Here is a 19,102-nt window from a genome sequence, read left to right on the forward strand (position 1 = left end):
AGGAGGGGTATAGGAGGAGCCTAGTCAGAGAGGAGGGGTCAGAGAGGAGGAGTCTAGTCAGATTGGGTGGGGTCAGAGAAGAGGGCTGTAGGAGGAGCCTAGTCAGAGAGGAGGGGTCAGAGAGGAGGAGCCTAGTCAGATTGGGTGGGGTCGGGGGAGAGGGCTGTAGGAGGAGCCTAGTAAGAGAGGAGAGGGTCAGAGAGGAGGAGCCTAGTTAGATTGGGTGGGGTCAGAGAAGAGGGCTGTAGGAGGAGCCTAGTCAGAGGGGAGGGGTCAGAGAGGAGGAGCCTATTCAGATTGGGTGGGGTCGGAGGGGTATAGGAGGAGCCTAGTCAGAGAGGAGGGGTCAGAGAGGAGGAGCCTAGTCAGATTGGGTGGGGTCGGGGGAGAGGGCTGTAGGAGGAGCCTAGTAAGAGAGGAGAGGGTCAGAGAGGAGGAGCCTAGTTAGATTGGGTGGGGTCAGAGAAGAGGGCTATAGGAGGAGCCTAGTCAGATTGGGTGGGGTCAGAGAAGAGGGCTGTAGGAGGAGCCTAGTCAGAGAGGAGGGGGTCAGAGAGGAGGAGCCTAGTTAGATTGGGTGGGGTCAGAGAAGAGGGGTATAGGAGGAGCCTAGTCAGAGAGGAGGGGTCAGAGAGGGGGAGCCTAGTCAGATTGGGTGGGGGTCAGAGAGGAGGAGCCTAGTCAGATTGGGTGGGGTCAGAGAAGAGGGCTGTAGGAGGAGCCTAGTCAGAGGGGAGGGGGTCAGAGAGGAGGAGCCTATTCAGATTGGGTGGGGTCGGACGGGTATAGGAGGAGCCTAGTCAGAGAGGAGGGGTCAGAGAGGAGGAGCCTAGTCAGATTGGGTGGGGTCGGGGGAGAGGGCTGTAGGAGGAGCCTAGTAAGAGAGGAGAGGGTCAGAGAGGAGGAGCCTAGTTAGATTGGGTGGTGTCAGAGAAGAGGGCTATAGGAGGAGCCTAGTCAGAGAGGAGGGGTCGGAGAGGTATAGGAGGAGCCTAATCAGAGAGGAGGGCTTTAGGAGGAGCCTATTCAGATTGGGTGGGGTCGGAGGGGCCTAGTCAGATTGGGTGTGATTGGAGAGGAGGGGTATAGGAGGAGCCTAGTCAGAGAGGAGGGGTCAGAGAAGAGGAGTCTAGTCAGATTGGGTGGGGTCAGAGAAGAGGGCTGTAGAAGGAGCCTAGTCAGAGGGGAGGGGGTCAGAGAGGAGGAGCCTAGTCAGATTGGGTGGGGTCGGGGGAGAGGGCTGTAGGAGGAGCCTAGTAAGAGAGGAGAGGGTCAGAGAGGAGGAGCCTAGTTAGATTGGGTGGGGTCAGAGAAGAGGGCTATAGGAGGAGCCTAGTCAGAGAGGAGGGGTCGGAGAGGTATAGGAGGAGCCTAATCAGAGAGGAGGGCTATAGGAGGAGCCTATTCAGATTGGGTGGGGTCGGAGGGGCCTAGTCAGATTGGGTGTGATTGGAGAGGAGGGGTATAGGAGGAGCCTAGTCAGAGAGGAGGGGTCAGAGAGGAGGAGTCTAGTCAGATTGGGTGGGGTCAGAGAAGAGGGCTGTAGGAGGAGCCTAGTCAGAGAGGAGGGGTCAGAGAGGAGGAGCCTAGTCAGATTGGGTGGGGTCGGGGGAGAGGGCTGTAGGAGGAGCCTAGTAAGAGAGGAGAGGGTCAGAGAGGAGGAGCCTAGTTAGATTGGGTGGGGTCAGAGAAGAGGGCTGTAGGAGGAGCCTAGTCAGAGGGGAGGGGTCAGAGAGGAGGAGCCTATTCAGATTGGGTGGGGTCGGAGGGGTATAGGAGGAGCCTAGTCAGAGAGGAGGGGTCAGAGAGGAGGAGCCTAGTCAGATTGGGTGGGGTCGGGGGAGAGGGCTGTAGGAGGAGCCTAGTAAGAGAGGAGAGGGTCAGAGAGGAGGAGCCTAGTTAGATTGGGTGGGGTCAGAGAAGAGGGCTATAGGAGGAGCCTAGTCAGATTGGGTGGGGTCAGAGAAGAGGGCTGTAGGAGGAGCCTAGTCAGAGAGGAGGGGGTCAGAGAGGAGGAGCCTAGTTAGATTGGGTGGGGTCAGAGAAGAGGGGTATAGGAGGAGCCTAGTCAGAGAGGAGGGGTCAGAGAGGGGGAGCCTAGTCAGATTGGGTGGGGGTCAGAGAGGAGGAGCCTAGTCAGATTGGGTGGGGTCAGAGAAGAGGGCTGTAGGAGGAGCCTAGTCAGAGGGGAGGGGGTCAGAGAGGAGGAGCCTATTCAGATTGGGTGGGGTCGGACGGGTATAGGAGGAGCCTAGTCAGAGAGGAGGGGTCAGAGAGGAGGAGCCTAGTCAGATTGGGTGGGGTCGGGGGAGAGGGCTGTAGGAGGAGCCTAGTAAGAGAGGAGAGGGTCAGAGAGGAGGAGCCTAGTTAGATTGGGTGGGGTCAGAGAAGAGGGCTATAGGAGGAGCCTAGTCAGAGAGGAGGGGTCGGAGAGGTATAGGAGGAGCCTAATCAGATAGGAGGGCTATAGGAGGAGCCTATTCAGATTGGGTGGGGTCGGAGGGGCCTAGTCAGATTGGGTGTGATTGGAGAGGAGGGGTATAGGAGGAGCCTAGTCAGAGAGGAGGGGTCAGAGAGGAGGAGTCTAGTCAGATTGGGTGGGGTCAGAGAAGAGGGCTGTAGGAGGAGCCTAGTAAGAGAGGAGAGGGTCAGAGAGGAGGAGCCTAGTTAGATTGGGTGGGGTCAGAGAAGAGGGCTATAGGAGGAGCCTGGTCAGAGAGGAGGGGTCGGAGAGGTATAGGAGGAGCCTAATCAGAGAGGAGGGCTATAGGAGGAGCCTATTCAGATTGGGTGGGGTCGGAGGGGCCTAGTCAGATTGGGTGTGATTGGAGAGGAGGGGTATAGGAGGAGCCTAGTCAGATAGGAGGGGTCAAAGAGGAGGAGCCTAGTCAGATTGGGTGGGGTCAGAGAAGAGGGCTGTAGGAGGAGCCTAGTCAGATTGGGTGGGGTCAGAGAAGAGGGCTGTAGGAGGAGCCTAGTCAGAGAGGAGGGGGTCAGAGAGGAGGAGCCTAGTTAGATTGGGTGGGGTCAGAGAAGAGGGGTATAGGAGGAGCCTAGTCAGAGAGGAGGGGTCAGAGAGGGGGAGCCTAGTCAGATTGGCCTAGTAAGAGAGGAGAGGGTCAGAGAGGAGGAGCCTAGTTAGATTGGGTGGGGTCGGTGAAGAGGGCTATAGGAGGAGCCTAGTCAGAGAGGAGGGGTCGGAGAGGTATAGGAGGAGCCTAATCAGAGAGGAGGGCTATAGGAGGAGCCTATTCAGATTGGGTGGGGTCGGAGGGGCCTAGTCAGATTGGGTGTGATTGGAGAGGAGGGGTATAGGAGGAGCCTAGTCAGAGAGGAGGGGTCAGAGAGGAGGAGTCTAGTCAGATTGGGTGGGGTCAGAGAAGAGGGCTGTAGGAGGAGCCTAGTCAGAGAGGAGGGGTCAGAGAGGAGGAGCCTAGTCAGATTGGGTGGGGTCGGGGGAGAGGGCTGTAGGAGGAGCCTAGTAAGAGAGGAGAGGGTCAGAGAGGAGGAGCCTAGTTAGATTGGGTGGGGTCAGAGAAGAGGGCTGTAGGAGGAGCCTAGTCAGAGAGGAGGGGTCAGAGAGGAGGAGTCTAGTCAGATTGGGTGGGGTCAGAGAAGAGGGCTGTAGGAGGAGCCTAGTCAGAGAGGAGGGGTCAGAGAGGAGGAGCCTAGTCAGATTGGGTGGGGTCGGGGGAGAGGGCTGTAGGAGGAGCCTAGTAAGAGAGGAGAGGGTCAGAGAGGAGGAGCCTAGTTAGATTGGGTGGGGTCAGAGAAGAGGGCTGTAGGAGGAGCCTAGTCAGAGGGGAGGGGGTCAGAGAGGAGGAGCCTATTCAGATTGGGTGGGGTCGGAGGGGTATAGGAGGAGCCTAGTCAGAGAGGCGGGGTCAGAGAGGAGGAGCCTAGTCAGATTGGGTGGGGTCGGGGGAGAGGGCTGTAGGAGGAGCCTAGTAAGAGAGGAGAGGGTCAGAGAGGAGGAGCCTAGTTAGATTGGGTGGGGTCAGAGAAGAGGGCTATAGGAGGAGCCTAGTCAGATTGGGTGGGGTCAGAGAAGAGGGCTGTAGGAGGAGCCTAGTCAGAGAGGAAGGGGTCAGAGAGGAGGAGCCTAGTTAGATTGGGTGGGGTCAGAGAAGAGGGCTGTAGGAGGAGCCTAGTCGGAGGGGGTCAGAGAGGAGGAGCCTAGTCAGATTGGGTGGGGTCGGAGGGGTGTATAGGAGGAGGGGCCTAATCAGATTGGGTGGGGTCAGAGAGGAGGGGTATAGGAGGAGCCTAGTCAGAGAGGAGGGGTATAGGAGGAGCCTATTCAGATTGGGTGGGGTCAGAGGGGTATAGGAGGAGCCTAGTCAGAGAGGAGGGGTCAGAGAGGGGGAGCCTAGTCAGATTGGGTGGGGGTCAGAGAGGAGGAGCCTAGTCAGATTGGGTGGGGTCAGAGAAGAGGGCTGTAGGAGGAGCCTAGTCAGAGGGGAGGGGGTCAGAGAGGAGGAGCCTATTCAGATTGGGTGGGGTCGGAGGGGTATAGGAGGAGCCTAGTCAGAGAGGAGGGGTCAGAGAGGAGGAGCCTAGTCAGATTGGGTGGGGTCGGGGGAGAGGGCTGTAGGAGGAGCCTAGTAAGAGAGGAGAGGGTCAGAGAGGAGGAGCCTAGTTAGATTGGGTGGGGCCAGAGAAGAGGGCTGTAGGAGGAGCCTAGTCAGAGGGGAGGGGGTCAGAGAGGAGGAGCCTATTCAGATTGGGTGGGGTCGGAGGGGTATAGGAGGAGCCTAGTCAGAGAGGAGGGGTCAGAGAGGAGGAGCCTAGTCAGATTGGGTGGGGTCGGTGGAGAGGGCTGTAGGAGGAGCCTAGTAAGAGAGGAGAGGGTCAGAGAGGAGGAGCCTAGTTAGATTGGGTGGGGTCAGAGAAGAGGGCTATAGGAGGAGCCTAGTCAGAGAGGAGGGGTCGGAGAGGTATAGGAGGAGCCTAATCAGAGAGGAGGGCTATAGGAGGAGCCTATTCAGATTGGGTGGGGTCGGAGGGGCCTAGTCAGATTGGGTGTGATTGGAGAGGAGGGGTATAGGAGGAGCCTAGTCAGAGAGGAGGGGTCAGAGAGGAGGAGTCTAGTCAGATTGGGTGGGGTCAGAGAAGAGGGCTGTAGGAGGAGCCTAGTCAGAAAGGAGGGGTCAGAGAGGAGGAGCCTAGTCAGATTGGGTGGGGTCGGGGGAGAGGGCTGTAGGAGGAGCCTAGTAAGAGAGGAGAGGGTCAGAGAGGAGGAGCCTAGTTAGATTGGGTGGGGTCAGAGAAGAGGGCTGTAGGAGGAGCCTAGTCAGAGGGGAGGGGTCAGAGAGGAGGAGCCTATTCAGATTGGGTGGGGTCGGAGGGGTATAGGAGGAGCCTAGTCAGAGAGGAGGGGTCAGAGAGGAGGAGCCTAGTCAGATTGGGTGGGGTCGGGGGAGAGGGCTGTAGGAGGAGCCTAGTAAGAGAGGAGAGGGTCAGAGAGGAGGAGCCTAGTTAGATTGGGTAGGGTCAGAGAAGAGGGCTATAGGAGGAGCCTAGTCAGATTGGGTGGGGTCAGAGAAGAGGGCTGTAGGAGGAGCCTAGTCAGAGGGGAGGGGGTCAGAGAGGAGGAGCCTATTCAGATTGGGTGGGGTCGGAGGGGTATAGGAGGAGCCTAGTCAGAGAGGAGGGGTCAGAGAGGAGGAGCCTAGTCAGATTGGGTGGGGTCGGGGGAGAGGGCTGTAGGAGGAGCCTAGTAAGAGAGGAGAGGGTCAGAGAGGAGGAGCCTAGTTAGATTGGGTGGGGTCAGAGAAGAGGGCTATAGGAGGAGCCTAGTCAGAGAGGAGGGGTCGGAGAGGTATAGGAGGAGCCTATTCAGAGAGGAGGGCTATAGGAGGAGCCTATTCAGATTGGGTGGGGTCGGAGGGGCCTAGTCAGATTGGGTCTGATTGGAGAGGAGGGGTATAGGAGGAGCCTAGTCAGAGAGTAGGGGTCAGAGAGGAGGAGTCTAGTCAGATTGGGTGGGGTCAGAGAAGAGGGCTGTAGGAGGAGCCTAGTCAGAGAGGAGGGGTCAGAGAGGAGGAGCCTAGTCAGATTGGGTAGGGTCGGGGGAGAGGGCTGTAGGAGGAGAATAGTAAGAGAGGAGAGGGTCAGAGAGGAGGAGCCTAGTTAGATTGGGTGGGGTCAGAGAAGAGGGCTATAGGAGGAGCCTAGTCAGAGAGGAGGGGTCGGAGAGGTATAGGAGGAGCCTAATCAGAGAGGAGGGCTATAGGAGGAGCCTATTCAGATTGGGTGGGGTCGGAGGGGCCTTGTCAGATTGGGTGTGATTGGAGAGGAGGGGTATAGGAGGAGCCTAGTCAGATAGGAGGGGTCAAAGAGGAGGAGCCTAGTCAGATTGGGTGGGGTCAGAGAAGAGGGCTGTAGGAGGAGCCTAGTCAGATTGGGTGGGGTCAGAGAAGAGGGCTGTAGGAGGAGCCTAGTCAGAGAGGAGGGGGTCAGAGAGGAGGAGCCTAGTTAGATTGGGTGGGGTCAGAGAAGAGGGGTATAGGAGGAGCCTAGTCAGAGAGGAGGGGTCAGAGAGGGGGAGCCTAGTCAGATTGGGTGGGGGTCGGAGAGGAGGAGCCTAGTCAGATTGGGTGGGGTCAGAGAAGAGGGCTGTAGGAGGAGCCTAGTCAGAGGGGAGGGGGTCAGAGAGGAGGAGCCTATTCAGATTGGGTGGGGTCGGAGGGGTATAGGAGGAGCCTAGTCAGAGAGGAGGGGTCAGAGAGGAGGAGCCTAGTCAGATTGGGTGGGGTCGGGGGAGAGGGCTGTAGGAGGAGCCTAGTAAGAGAGGAGAGGGTCAGAGAGGAGGAGCCTAGTTAGATTGGGTGGGGTCAGAGAAGAGGGCTATAGGAGGAGCCTAGTCAGAGAGGAGGGGTCGGAGAGGTATAGGAGGAGCCTAATCAGAGAGGAGGGCTATAGGAGGAGCCTATTCAGATTGGGTGGGGTCGGAGGGGCCTAGTCAGATTGGGTGTGATTGGAGAGGAGGGGTATAGGAGGAGCCTAGTCAGATAGGAGGGGTCAAAGAGGAGGAGCCTAGTCAGATTGGGTGGGGTCAGAGAAGAGGGCTGTAGGAGGAGCCTAGTCAGATTGGGTGGGGTCAGAGAAGAGGGCTGTAGGAGGAGCCTAGTCAGAGAGGAGGGGGTCAGAGAGGAGGAGCCTAGTTAGATTGGGTGGGGTCTGAGAGGTATAGGAGGAGCCTAATCAGAGAGGAGGGCTATAGGAGGAGCCTATTCAGATTGGGTGGGGTCGGAGGGGCCTAGTCAGATTGGGTGTGATTGGGGAGGAGGGGTATAGGAGGAGCCTAGTCAGATAGGAGGGGTCAAAGAGGAGGAGCCTAGTCAGATTGGGTGGGGTCAGAGAAGAGGGCTGTAGGAGGAGCCTAGTCAGATTGGGTGGGGTCAGAGAAGAGGGCTGTAGGAGCAGCCTAGTCAGAGAGGAGGGGGTCAGAGAGGAGGAGCCTAGTTAGATTGGGTGGGGTCAGAGAAGAGGGGTATAGGAGGAGCCTAGTCAGAGAGGAGGGGTCAGAGAGGGGGAGCCTAGTCAGATTGGGTGGGGGTCAGAGAGGAGGAGCCTAGTCAGATTGGGTGGGGTCAGAGAAGAGGGCTGTAGGAGGAGCCTAGTCAGAGGGGAGGGGGTCAGAGAGGAGGAGCCTATTCAGATTGGGTGGGGTCGGAGGGGTATAGGAGGAGCCTAGTCAGAGAGGAGGGGTCAGAGAGGAGGAGCCTAGTCAGATTGGGTGGGGTCGGGGGAGAGGGCTGTAGGAGGAGCCTAGTAAGAGAGGAGAGGGTCAGAGAGGAGGAGCCTAGTTAGATTGGGTGGGGTCAGAGAAGAGGGCTATAGGAGGAGCCTAGTCAGAGAGGAGGGGTCGGAGAGGTATAGGAGGAGCCTAATCAGAGAGGAGGGCTATAGGAGGAGCCTATTCAGATTGGGTGGGGTCGTAGGGGCCTAGTCAGATTGGGTGTGATTGGAGAGGAGGGGTATAGGAGGAGCCTAGTCAGATAGGAGGGGTCAAAGAGGAGGAGCCTAGTCAGATTGGGTGGGGTCAGAGAAGAGGGCTGTAGGAGGAGCCTAGTCAGATTGGGTGGGGTCAGAGAAGAGGGCTGTAGGAGGAGCCTAGTCAGAGAGGAGGGGGTCAGAGAGGAGGAGCCTAGTTAGATTGGGTGGGGTCAGAGAAGAGGGGTATAGGAGGAGCCTAGTCAGAGAGGAGGGGTCAGAGAGGGGGAGCCTAGTCAGATTGGGTGGGGGTCAGAGAGGAGGAGCCTAGTCAGATTGGGTGGGGTCAGAGAAGAGGGCTGTAGGAGGAGCCTAGTCAGAGGGGAGGGGGTCAGAGAGGAGGAGCCTATTCAGATTGGGTGGGGTCGGAGGGGTATAGGAGGAGCCTAGTCAGAGAGAAGGGGTCAGAGAGGAGGAGCCTAGTCAGATTGGGTGGGGTCGGGGGAGAGGGCTGTAGGAGAAGCCTAGTAAGAGAGGAGAGGGTCAGAGAGGAGGAGCCTAGTTAGATTGGGTGGGGTCAGAGAAGAGGGCTATAGGAGGAGCCTAGTCAGAGAGGAGGGGTCGGAGAGGTATAGGAGGAGCCTAATCAGAGAGGAGGGCTATAGGAGGAGCCTATTCAGATTGGGTGGGGTCGGAGGGGCCTAGTCAGATTGGGTGTGATTGGAGAGGAGGGGTATAGGAGGAGCCTAGTCAGAGAGGAGGGGTCAGAGAGGAGGAGTCTAGTCAGATTGGGTGGGGTCAGAGAAGAGGGCTGTAGGAGGAGCCTAGTCAGAGAGGAGGGGTCTGAGAGGAGGAGCCTAGTCAGATTGGGTGGGGTCGGGGGAGAGGGCTGTAGGAGGAGCCTAGTAAGAGAGGAGAGGGTCAGAGAGGAGGAGCCTAGTTAGATTGGGTGGGGTCAGAGAAGAGGGCTATAGGAGGAGCCTAGTCAGAGAGGAGGGGTCGGAGAGGTATAGGAGGAGCCTAATCAGAGAGGAGGGCTATAGGAGGAGCCTATTCAGATTGGGTGGGGTCGGAGGGGCCTAGTCAGATTGGGTGTGATTGGAGAGGAGGGGTATAGGAGGAGCCTAGTCAGAGAGGAGGGGTCAGAGAGGAGGAGCCTAGTCAGATTGGGTGGGGTCGGGGGAGAGGGCTGTAGGAGGAGCCTAGTAAGAGAGGAGAGGGTCAGAGAGGAGGAGCCTAGTTAGATTGGGTGGGGTCAGAGAAGAGGGCTGTAGGAGGAGCCTAGTCAGAGGGGAGGGGGTCAGAGAGGAGGAGCCTATTCAGATTGGGTGGGGTCGGAGGGGTATAGGAGGAGCCTAGTCAGAGAGGAGGGGTCAGAGAGGAGGAGCCTAGTCAGATTGGGTGGGGTCGGGGGAGAGGGCTGTAGGAGGAGCCTAGTAAGAGAGGAGAGGGTCAGAGAGGAGGAGCCTAGTTAAATTGGGTGGGGTCAGAGAAGAGGGCTGTAGGAGGAGCCTAGTCGGAGGGGGTCAGAGAGGAGGAGCCTAGTCAGATTGGGTGGGGTCGGAGGGGTGTATAGGAGGAGGGGCCTAGTCAGATTGGGTGGGGTCAGAGAGGAGGGGTATAGGAGGAGCCTAGTCAGAGAGGAGGGGTATAGGAGGAGCCTATTCAGATTGGGTGGGGTCAGAGGGGTATAGGAGGAGCCTAGTCAGAGAGGAGGGGTCAGAGAGGGGGAGCCTAGTCAGATTGGGTGGGGGTCAGAGAGGAGGAGCCTAGTCAGATTGGGTGGGGTCAGAGAAGAGGGCAGTAGGAGGAGCCTAGTCAGAGGGGAGGGGGTCAGAGAGGAGGAGCCTATTCAGATTGGGTGGGGTCGGAGGGGTATAGGAGGAGCCTAGTCAGAGAGGAGGGGTCAGAGAGGAGGAGCCTAGTCAGATTGGGTGGGGTCGGGGGAGAGGGCTGTAGGAGGAGCCTAGTAAGAGAGGAGAGGGTCAGAGAGGAGGAGCCTAGTTAGATTGGGTGGGGTCAGAGAAGAGGGCTATAGGAGGAGCCTAGTCAGAGAGGAGGGGTCGGAGAGGTATAGGAGGAGCCTAATCAGAGAGGAGGGCTATAGGAGGAGCCTATTCAGATTGGGTGGGGTCGGAGGGGCCTAGTCAGATTGGGTGTGATTGGAGAGGAGGGGTATAGGAGGAGCCTAGTCAGAGAGGAGGGGTCAGAGAGGAGGAGTCTAGTCAGATTGGGTGGGTTCAGAGAAGAGGGCTGTAGGAGGAGCCTAGTCAGAGAGGAGGGGTCAGAGAGGAGGAGCCTAGTCAGATTGGGTGGGGTCGGGGAGAGGGCTGTAGGAGGAACCTAGTAAGAGAGGAGAGGGTCAGAGAGGAGGAGCCTAGTTAGATTGGGTGGGGTCAGAGAAGAGGGCTGTAGGAGGAGCCTAGTCAGAGGGGAGGGGGTCAGAGAGGAGGAGCCTATTCAGATTGGGTGGGGTCGGAGGGGTATAGGAGGAGCCTAGTCAGAGAGGAGGGGTCAGAGAGGAGGAGCCTAGTCAGATTGGGTGGGGTCGGGGGAGAGGGCTGTAGGAGGAGCCTAGTAAGAGAGGAGAGGGTCAGAGAGGAGGAGCCTAGTTAGATTGGGTGGGGTCAGAGAAGAGGGCTATAGGAGGAGCCTAGTCAGATTGGGTGGGGTCAGAGAAGAGGGCTGTAGGAGGAGCCTAGTCAGAGAGGAGGGGGTCAGAGAGGAGGAGCCTAGTTAGATTGGGTGGGGTCAGAGAAGAGGGCTGTAGGAGGAGCCTAGTCGGAGGGGGTCAGAGAGGAGGAGCCTAGTCAGATTGGGTGGGGTCGGAGGGGTGTATAGGAGGAGGGGCCTAGTCAGATTGGGTGGGGTCAGAGAGGAGGGGTATAGGAGGAGCCTAGTCAGAGAGGAGGGGTATAGGAGGAGCCTATTCAGATTGGGTGGGGTCAGAGGGGTATAGGAGGAGCCTAGTCAGAGAGGAGGGGTCAGAGAGGGGGAGCCTAGTCAGATTGGGTGGGGGTCAGAGAGGAGGAGCCTAGTCAGATTGGGTGGGGTCAGAGAAGAGGGCTGTAGGAGGAGCCTAGTCAGAGGGGAGGGGGTCAGAGAGGAGGAGCCTATTCAGATTGGGTGGGGTCGGAGGGGTATAGGAGGAGCCTAGTCAGAGAGGAGGGGTCAGAGAGGAGGAGCCTAGTCAGATTGGGTGGGGTCGGGGGAGAGGGCTGTAGGAGGAGCCTAGTAAGAGAGGAGAGGGTCAGAGAGGAGGAGCCTAGTTAGATTGGGTGGGGTCAGAGAAGAGGGCTGTAGGAGGAGCCTAGTCAGAGCGGAGGGGGTCAGAGAGGAGGAGCCTATTCAGATTGGGTGGGGTCGGAGGGGTATAGGAGGAGCCTAGTCAGAGAGGAGGGGTCAGAGAGGAGGAGCCTAGTCAGATTGGGTGGGGTCGGGGGAGAGGGCTGTAGGAGGAGCCTAGTAAGAGAGGAGAGGGTCAGAGAGGAGGAGCCTAGTTAGATTGGGTGGGGTCAGAGAAGAGGGCTATAGGAGGAGCCTAGTCAGAGAGGAGGGGTCGGAGAGGTATAGGAGGAGCCTAATCAGAGAGGAGGGCTATAGGAGGAGCCTATTCAGATTGGGTGGGGTCGGAGGGGCCTAGTCAGATTGGGTGTGATCGGAGAGGAGGGGTATAGGAGGAGCCTAGTCAGAGAGGAGGGGTCAGAGAGGAGGAGTCTAGTCAGATTGGGTGGGGTCAGAGAAGAGGGCTGTAGGAGGAGCCTAGTCAGAGAGGAGGGGTCAGAGAGGAGGAGCCTAGTCAGATTGGGTGGGGTCGGGGGAGAGGGCTGTAGGAGGAGCCTAGTAAGAGAGGAGAGGGTCAGAGAGGAGGAGCCTAGTTAGATTGGGTGGGGTCAGAGAAGAGGGCTGTAGGAGGAGCCTAGTCAGAGGGGAGGGGGTCAGAGAGGAGGAGCCTATTCAGATTGGGTGGGGTCGGAGGGGTATAGGAGGAGCCTAGTCAGAGAGGAGGGGTCAGAGAGGAGGAGCCTAGTCAGATTGGGTGGGGTCGGGGGAGAGGGCTGTAGGAGGAGCCTAGTAAGAGAGGAGAGGGTCAGAGAGGAGGAGCCTAGTTAGATTGGGTGGGGTCAGAGAAGAGGGCTATAGGAGGAGCCTAGTCAGATTGGGTGGGGTCAGAGAAGAGGGCTGTAGGAGGAGCCTAGTCAGAGAGGAGGGGGTCAGAGAGGAGGAGCCTAGTTAGATTGGGTGGGGTCAGAGAAGAGGGCTGTAGGAGGAGCCTAGTCGGAGGGGGTCAGAGAGGAGGAGCCTAGTCAGATTGGGTGGGGTCGGAGGGGTGTATAGGAGGAGGGGCCTAGTCAGATTGGGTGGGGTCAGAGAGGAGGGGTATAGGAGGAGCCTAGTCAGAGAGGAGGGGTATAGGAGGAGCCTATTCAGATTGGGTGGGGTCAGAGGGGTATAGGAGGAGCCTAGTCAGAGAGGAGGGGTCAGAGAGGGGGAGCCTAGTCAGATTGGGTGGGGGTCAGAGAGGAGGAGCCTAGTCAGATTGGGTGGGGTCAGAAAAGAGGGCTGTAGGAGGAGCCTAGTCAGAGGGGAGGGGGTCAGAGAGGAGGAGCCTATTCAGATTGGGTGGGGTCGGAGGGGTATAGGAGGAGCCTAGTCAGATTGGGTGGGGTCGGGGGAGAGGGCTGTAGGAGGAGCCTAGTAAGAGAGGAGGGGTCAGAGAGGGGGAGCCTAGTCAGATTGGGTGGGGGTCAGAGAGGAGGAGCCTAGTTAGATTGGGTGGGGTCAGAGAAGAGGGCTATAGGAGCAGCCTAGTCAGAGAGGAGGGGTCGGAGAGGTATAGGAGGAGCCTAATCAGAGAGGAGGGTTATAGGAGGAGCCTATTCAGATTGGGTGGGGTCGGAGGGGCCTAGTCAGATTGGGTGTGATTAGAGAGGAGGGGTATAGGAGGAGCCTAGTCAGATAGGAGGGGTCAAAGAGGAGGAGCCTAGTCAGATTGGGTGGGGTCAGAGAAGAGGGCTGTAGGAGGAGCCTAGTCAGATTGGGTGGGGTCAGAGAAGAGGGCTGTAGGAGGAGCCTAGTCAGAGAGGAGGGGGTCAGAGAGGAGGAGCCTAGTTAGATTGGGTGGGGTCAGAGAAGAGGGCTGTAGGAGGAGCCTAGTCGGAGGGGGTCAGAGAGGAGGAGCCTAGTCAGATTGGGTGGGGTCGGAGGGGTGTATAGGAGGAGGGGCCTAGTCAGATTGGGTGGGGTCAGAGAGGAGGGGTATAGGAGGAGCCTAGTCAGAGAGGAGGGGTATAGGAGGAGCCTATTCAGATTGGGTGGGGTCGGAGGGGTATAGGAGGAGCCGAGTCAGAGAGGAGGGGTCAGAGAGGAGGAGCCTAGTCAGATTGGGTGGGGTCAGAGAATAGGGCTGTAGGAGGAGCCTAGTCAGAGAGGAGGAGCCTAGTCAGAGAGGAGGGCTATAGGAGGAGCCTATTCAGATTGGGTGGGGTCGGAGGGGCCTAGTCAGATTGGGTGTGATCGGAGAGGAGGGGTATAGGAGGAGCCTAGTCGGATTATGTGTGGTCAGAGAAGAAGGGTATAGGAGGAGCCTAGGCTAGGCAAATACTTTTTTACTGCACCGCCCTATACTCTCTGCTTTCTGTTGGGAGGGGGCAGGCAAAATTTGGGGGAGCAGTATTAAAAGTTGCTTGGGCGTAACGTGAAGGGCGATGAGGTCCACAGAATGGCATGGCTTCCAGGTACTTTTTGGGGGGCTACCATTAGTTTTTATTGCTCTGATCCTCCCTCATTGGGTGTACCCCAAATGGTTAGGGGCAACGGGGTGGGAGGCAAAAAGCTGTTTGACATTTTCTATTACCAACAGGGGTCACCATACAATTCTGCTGCAGTTATCGTATTGAAAGGTACAACAAGGAGCATGTGGCTGTATTTTTGCAGTTGCAGTGCCCCAAAATTTTACTGCCAGCAGCAGCAGCCCCACTCCTCCCCACCCTGCAGATTGATATAGGTCCCTTTAGGACATTTCTGTTGAAAACAGAGGCTATAGCGAATCACGCTACGAAATCTACATTTGCTAAATAAAGGTGGCATCGGAGCATACCAATGAGGCAGGGAGAGGCTACTGTTGGCAATTGGTTTAGTGGGTCATAGTGAATAACCACAGCATGCAAATAGGCAGAAGTGTGAGGATTGGCAGTGTCTGTAGAGAATTTTGGCATGCTCTTCAGTTTATTTTTTCCTCCTTATGTTGGCTATGAACTACAGAGGAAAGGCCTGGCCTTACTGTTGGGCAAAACATGTATTTATGATTTTAAGAAGTATAGTCTGGCTGTACTGAGAGGGGCTGTACAGTACGGTAAATGCCTGTATACCCCTGCAATGTGCATCCAACTGTCACTTGAGATTGAACAGCGAACGAAGTAGCTGGGTTTCTGACTGAATGTAAATGGAAGGCACATAGGAAGGGTGTTTGTGGTCACTCAAACGATTGAAACCTGGTTGATGCAGTACCAAAGCTGGGGTACCAGGAGTGAACATTCGAGGGGTATTGAGATGGTGGTGTCCAGAGGTCAAAATAAGTTTCAGAGACACAGAGGTATCGCGGTCCTGGTCCCACATTGGGGTTAGTCAAAAGTCCCTGCTAAAGATTTCTGTCCAGCTGTGACCACATTTTGTGCAGCCTGGCTCCCTCTGTAACGATTCCCCAGTGTCTTTGGATCGTATAGATGACTGGAGCAAACTTCCCAAATTTTTTCTTGGCCTCATACCCCCAAAGGAGTGCCTGACATTTGCCAGCCTAACTATACTCACAAAGGGAGCGCTACTGACATTCTCGGAAAAACCTCACTAACCATGCATATTTATGCACCACACATGGCAAATCCTTACAATTGCAGAACATCATATCTAACTTGTCATCTTTGAGGTGCTGTAAGTATTTGGATTTGAGGAAAATATTCATCCTTGCTTGCTCTCCCATCTGAAGTCTATGGTGCTGCTGTTCCTTTCTCACATGTCCATTCAAAGAGACAAGTGACACACAGACTCAATCACTCAGCAAACATATATGCTTTGGCGCTTTCATCTTGCTGTTTACCTTCCAAATATTCCCCCTTCACCACAAATACAGGCCAGCCATTCCTCATCCCCTCAGTGTTCGCATTTCTTCACTCCGTAGGCCCTCAAGACCATCATGAACAAGAATCATGTCAGCAAGCAGAAGAAAAGCCTCAGTGTGCTCTTTTGTTCATACTGCTGCCCTCTAGTAACACTTCATTGCAACTGCAGCATAAGAATGGGACTTAGAAGAGGGCTGTCCTATGCAAATAATGTCCTCTCATGCATACTTTCTTCTGAGACGGTCGGCGGCTTGTGCCGTGATACCGCCTCCAACATATGGCCTTCAACCAACTTTTAAAAAGCCCACTTGCCTTAGACGAAGGATTTTGCCACTCAAAGGAAGCACATGGGGACATCACCCTCATTTAGCAGGGTCCCAAATTGCCTGCTGTCAGCCTGTATACAGAACAAGGGCGTTCGTGGGCGTTTGTGAGCGTTCCTCAAAGGAAGGAGGTGGTTGATTAAATCCACAGTGACAGGGCAGGCCCGGCCCAGCCCGGCACAGCGTACTGCTGTGGAGGTTCATTCCTTCAAATACTACAGCAGGCATGATGCAGACCTACTAGAGCAAAGGCTTGACTCTGCCCTTGTCTGTCTCTTAAAGAAAACAATCTTTCTAGCTTCTTATTGCACCTAATAAATGGACTCCAGCTTGCCTCAAACTTGACCCATCATTTCATTAGCCAGAGCTCGTACTTGACCTTTATTTCTATCCAAGCTCACTGGCTCCAAACCCCTGATTTGAGCGAGTGGCTCACACCAAAATGAAAAATCACCATCATCCATCCTATTTTACAATAAGTGTAGCACCTTCCTCGCATTCTTGTGCTCAGTAATAACCCCCAATACCACAATTGCACTCTGCAATTCACCAAACTTAAAGGACAAAGAATGAAGACATTGATAAAGGAAGATAAGGCCTTGTCCCTATTGCACCTACTTGAGAAATAGGGCGGTTGGTAGAAGGTCACGAGGGAAAATATTTGCAATTTTAGGACACACGTGCCAAAAAGAGTGCCCATTTTTCTATTCTGTTACCAAGTATAATAAAATCTTAGCAAAAAAAAAAAAAAAAAAAACGTTTGAAATTTTCCCACCTTGGGATAATTCTACAGCATTGGCAGGATTCGAACCCTGGCCTGTGAGGGCTGTCCACACCAAAGGTACGAGACTTACCTTTGAGCTATAGCTCCTTGGTGGTCTAGAGGATTACAGTAGTAACTATAAGCAACATACAGGCCTTGGTGTCATTCCCTGCGGCTTCCATTGCACATGAAAAGGATGACCATGACATAAGGACAATTTGATAGGCTTCTTACATGGAAACCAGTGTGGTCCAGTGGGTAAGTTCCTGCCTTCCATCCAGGCAACCAGGGTTCAAATCCCGGGTTCGGCACCAGGAGACTGATGGTGGCAGAGCAGAGGTGGAGGTGGAGGTGGGCCTAAATGGCCAATTGGTAAGGAAAATGTGTCTGTGTGTTGTGTAAGAGTGGAATCATGGCTAGAGAATGAGGGATAGCAGATTGGTTGGAAACCTTTCTGCACAGCGCTTGTTGGGACGCGCTCACCTTTGGCTGCTTACTGCGAGGAGGACTTTTTTAGACTTTTAGCCAGCAACTCGCCGCACCCGCTCCGCGGGTGCCGCTTCGCCGACAAGTGAGGAGGAGTGGGAGTCTAATACCACCAGAGGGCTGCAGGGCAGCGAGCGTATCAGGGACTCCAAATCCCAGGAGTCCCTGAGTGACCGCTGACCACTTCCGGTCCGCTCTCCCTGCCGGCCCGCCCACCGCCCACCTGAGGGTTTGTTAAAGCCCCACTAGCGGAACAGACTCTTGGGAAACCTTTCTGCACAGCGCTTGTTGGGACGCGCTCACCTTTGGCTGCTTACTGCGAGGAGGACTTTTTTAGACTTTTAGCCAGCAACTCGCCGCACCCGCTCCGCGGGTGCCGCTTCGCCGACAAGTGAGGAGGAGTGGGAGTCTAATACCACCAGAGGGCTGCAGGGCTGCGAGCGTATCAGGGACTCCAAATCCCAGGAGTCCCTGAGTGACCGCTGACCACTTCCGGTCCGCTCTCCCTGCCGGCCCGCCCACCGCCCACCTGAGGGTTTGTTAAAGCCCCACTAGCGGAACAGACTCTTGGGAAACCTTTCTGCACAGCGCTTGTTGGGACGCGCTCACCTTTGGCTGCTTACTGCGAGGAGGACTTTTTTAGACTTTTAGCCAGCAACTCGCCGCACCCGCTCCGCGGGTGCCGCTTCGCCGACAAGTGAGGAGGAGTGGGAGTCTAATACCACCAGAGGGCTGCAGGGCTGCGAGCGTATCAGGGACTCCAAATCCCAGGAGTCCCTGAGTGACCGCTGACCACTTCCGGTCCGCTCTCCCTGCCGGCCCGCCTACCGCCCTCAGTCTTTGCTATATCTGGGGCTACTCCTCCCGCAGCGCGGGATGCAGCCCGGAGCAAAGACCGGGCTAAGAGCGGGCCGTTTGAGGCCGTTCGAGGTCGGAGCGGTCTGGTCTGGGCCCCTCCTCTGTCACCCTTCTTCCACCATCTGGCTGCTGTTGGTATCCGGGATTGCCCTTAGCGACGCCCAACTTGGTCGGCACTGTTAGTCTACATGTGTACTCGTGTAACCCGTAACAGGGCGGCCAAGGTGGGGCCAGCTCCGAATGGACCCATGGATGACTTCATTACACGAACGAACATTGCCATAGACCATGAAATTACTAAATTACAATCTAGAGTGTCTCTTGACTTAGAAGCTGCTAGAAAATTGTCTCTGGATTTTGCCACCCGTAAAAAATCTTCCCTTGGGCATATTGCATCTGCCGTCACTCCTATTCGGGCCCATAATACAGGGGGAACTGAAATTAAGGTTGATGTCCATAATATCCCAGTCTCCCCTACCCCCCTCTCACCTTTGTGTCCATTTGCCTTGCCCGAGGGTCAACTAACGGTTGTGGGTAGTCTTTCTGTTGCTCCTTCTTCTATCCTAAATTCGTCAGATTCTTCTTTTGCCTCCACTACCTATGGAGGACTAGATAGCATCCCTGCCAATACTAATAAAAGAAAACGCTCACCCAGCATATCCCCCCCACACAAAAAGATTTTAAATAGGGGAGGTAATTTGTCTGATATGGGTAGCACAGCAGCTAATGGTAGCACAGGGATGCCCTCCATTGCCCCACAGGCCGCTTGGTGCGCTAATATCGAGGGGACTGCTTCTGTGGCATCTGGTGGCTCTCCACCTAGCAGGAGATTGGACTCTGCCCAAAATGACCAAGAAGGAAGGGAAAAAGAATTTATGGGAGCAGTCTGGGACACCCTAAAAAGCCTATTGTCTCCCCTGGATTTAAGGCTCTCTCGAATTGAGAACAACCTCCTCGAGATGGAGAAAAGCATTATTGCTTTGGCCACTCTTGGCCTGAGAGGCCTTGAACACCAGGGTTTGATAGATAACAATAGAGTTACCCAGGCAGCTATCCCCCCCCCATGGCCATCCCAGGTTTGCAGTCTAATCCCATTGTGCCTTGTTCTACACAGCCCATTCCCAAACCGCGGACTAAGAGAGCTGATATCACAACCCCGGCTCCCCAGCCTAGGGCCAACATCTCAAGCGCCCCTACCACTCAACCACATGTTCGTGCCAACCCAGCCAATGCGAGAACACAGAATCCCACTAGGTCTAGTTCTCGTTCTGCTCATACCTCCCAAAACAAATTCAGCACTCGTTCTTTGGGGGGTCCCAGTCATAAGAGCAACTTCCGAGGGGGATATATCGATCTCCCACCAGAAGCCAACGACTTCGTGGCAGTATTGACGGGGGTGCCGGAAATACAGAATGGCCTCTATGAACATCAGCAATCCCTCCATAATAAAGTTATGCATTGGCTCAATTCCTACAGACCCATCCCTAATGGTAGGAAAAGCAGAGTCACAATGGTTCGCAGAGTCCCGTGGGTGGGAACAACTACGAAATCAATCCCCGGAGACTGCATAGTCGTAACTTTTGATGATGTTTTTACGGCCAACCACATCTGCTCCT

The sequence above is a fragment of the Lissotriton helveticus genome, chromosome 3_1 (genome assembly GCF_964261635.1).
Source record: "Lissotriton helveticus chromosome 3_1, aLisHel1.1, whole genome shotgun sequence".
Taxonomy (NCBI): domain Eukaryota; kingdom Metazoa; phylum Chordata; class Amphibia; order Caudata; family Salamandridae; genus Lissotriton; species Lissotriton helveticus.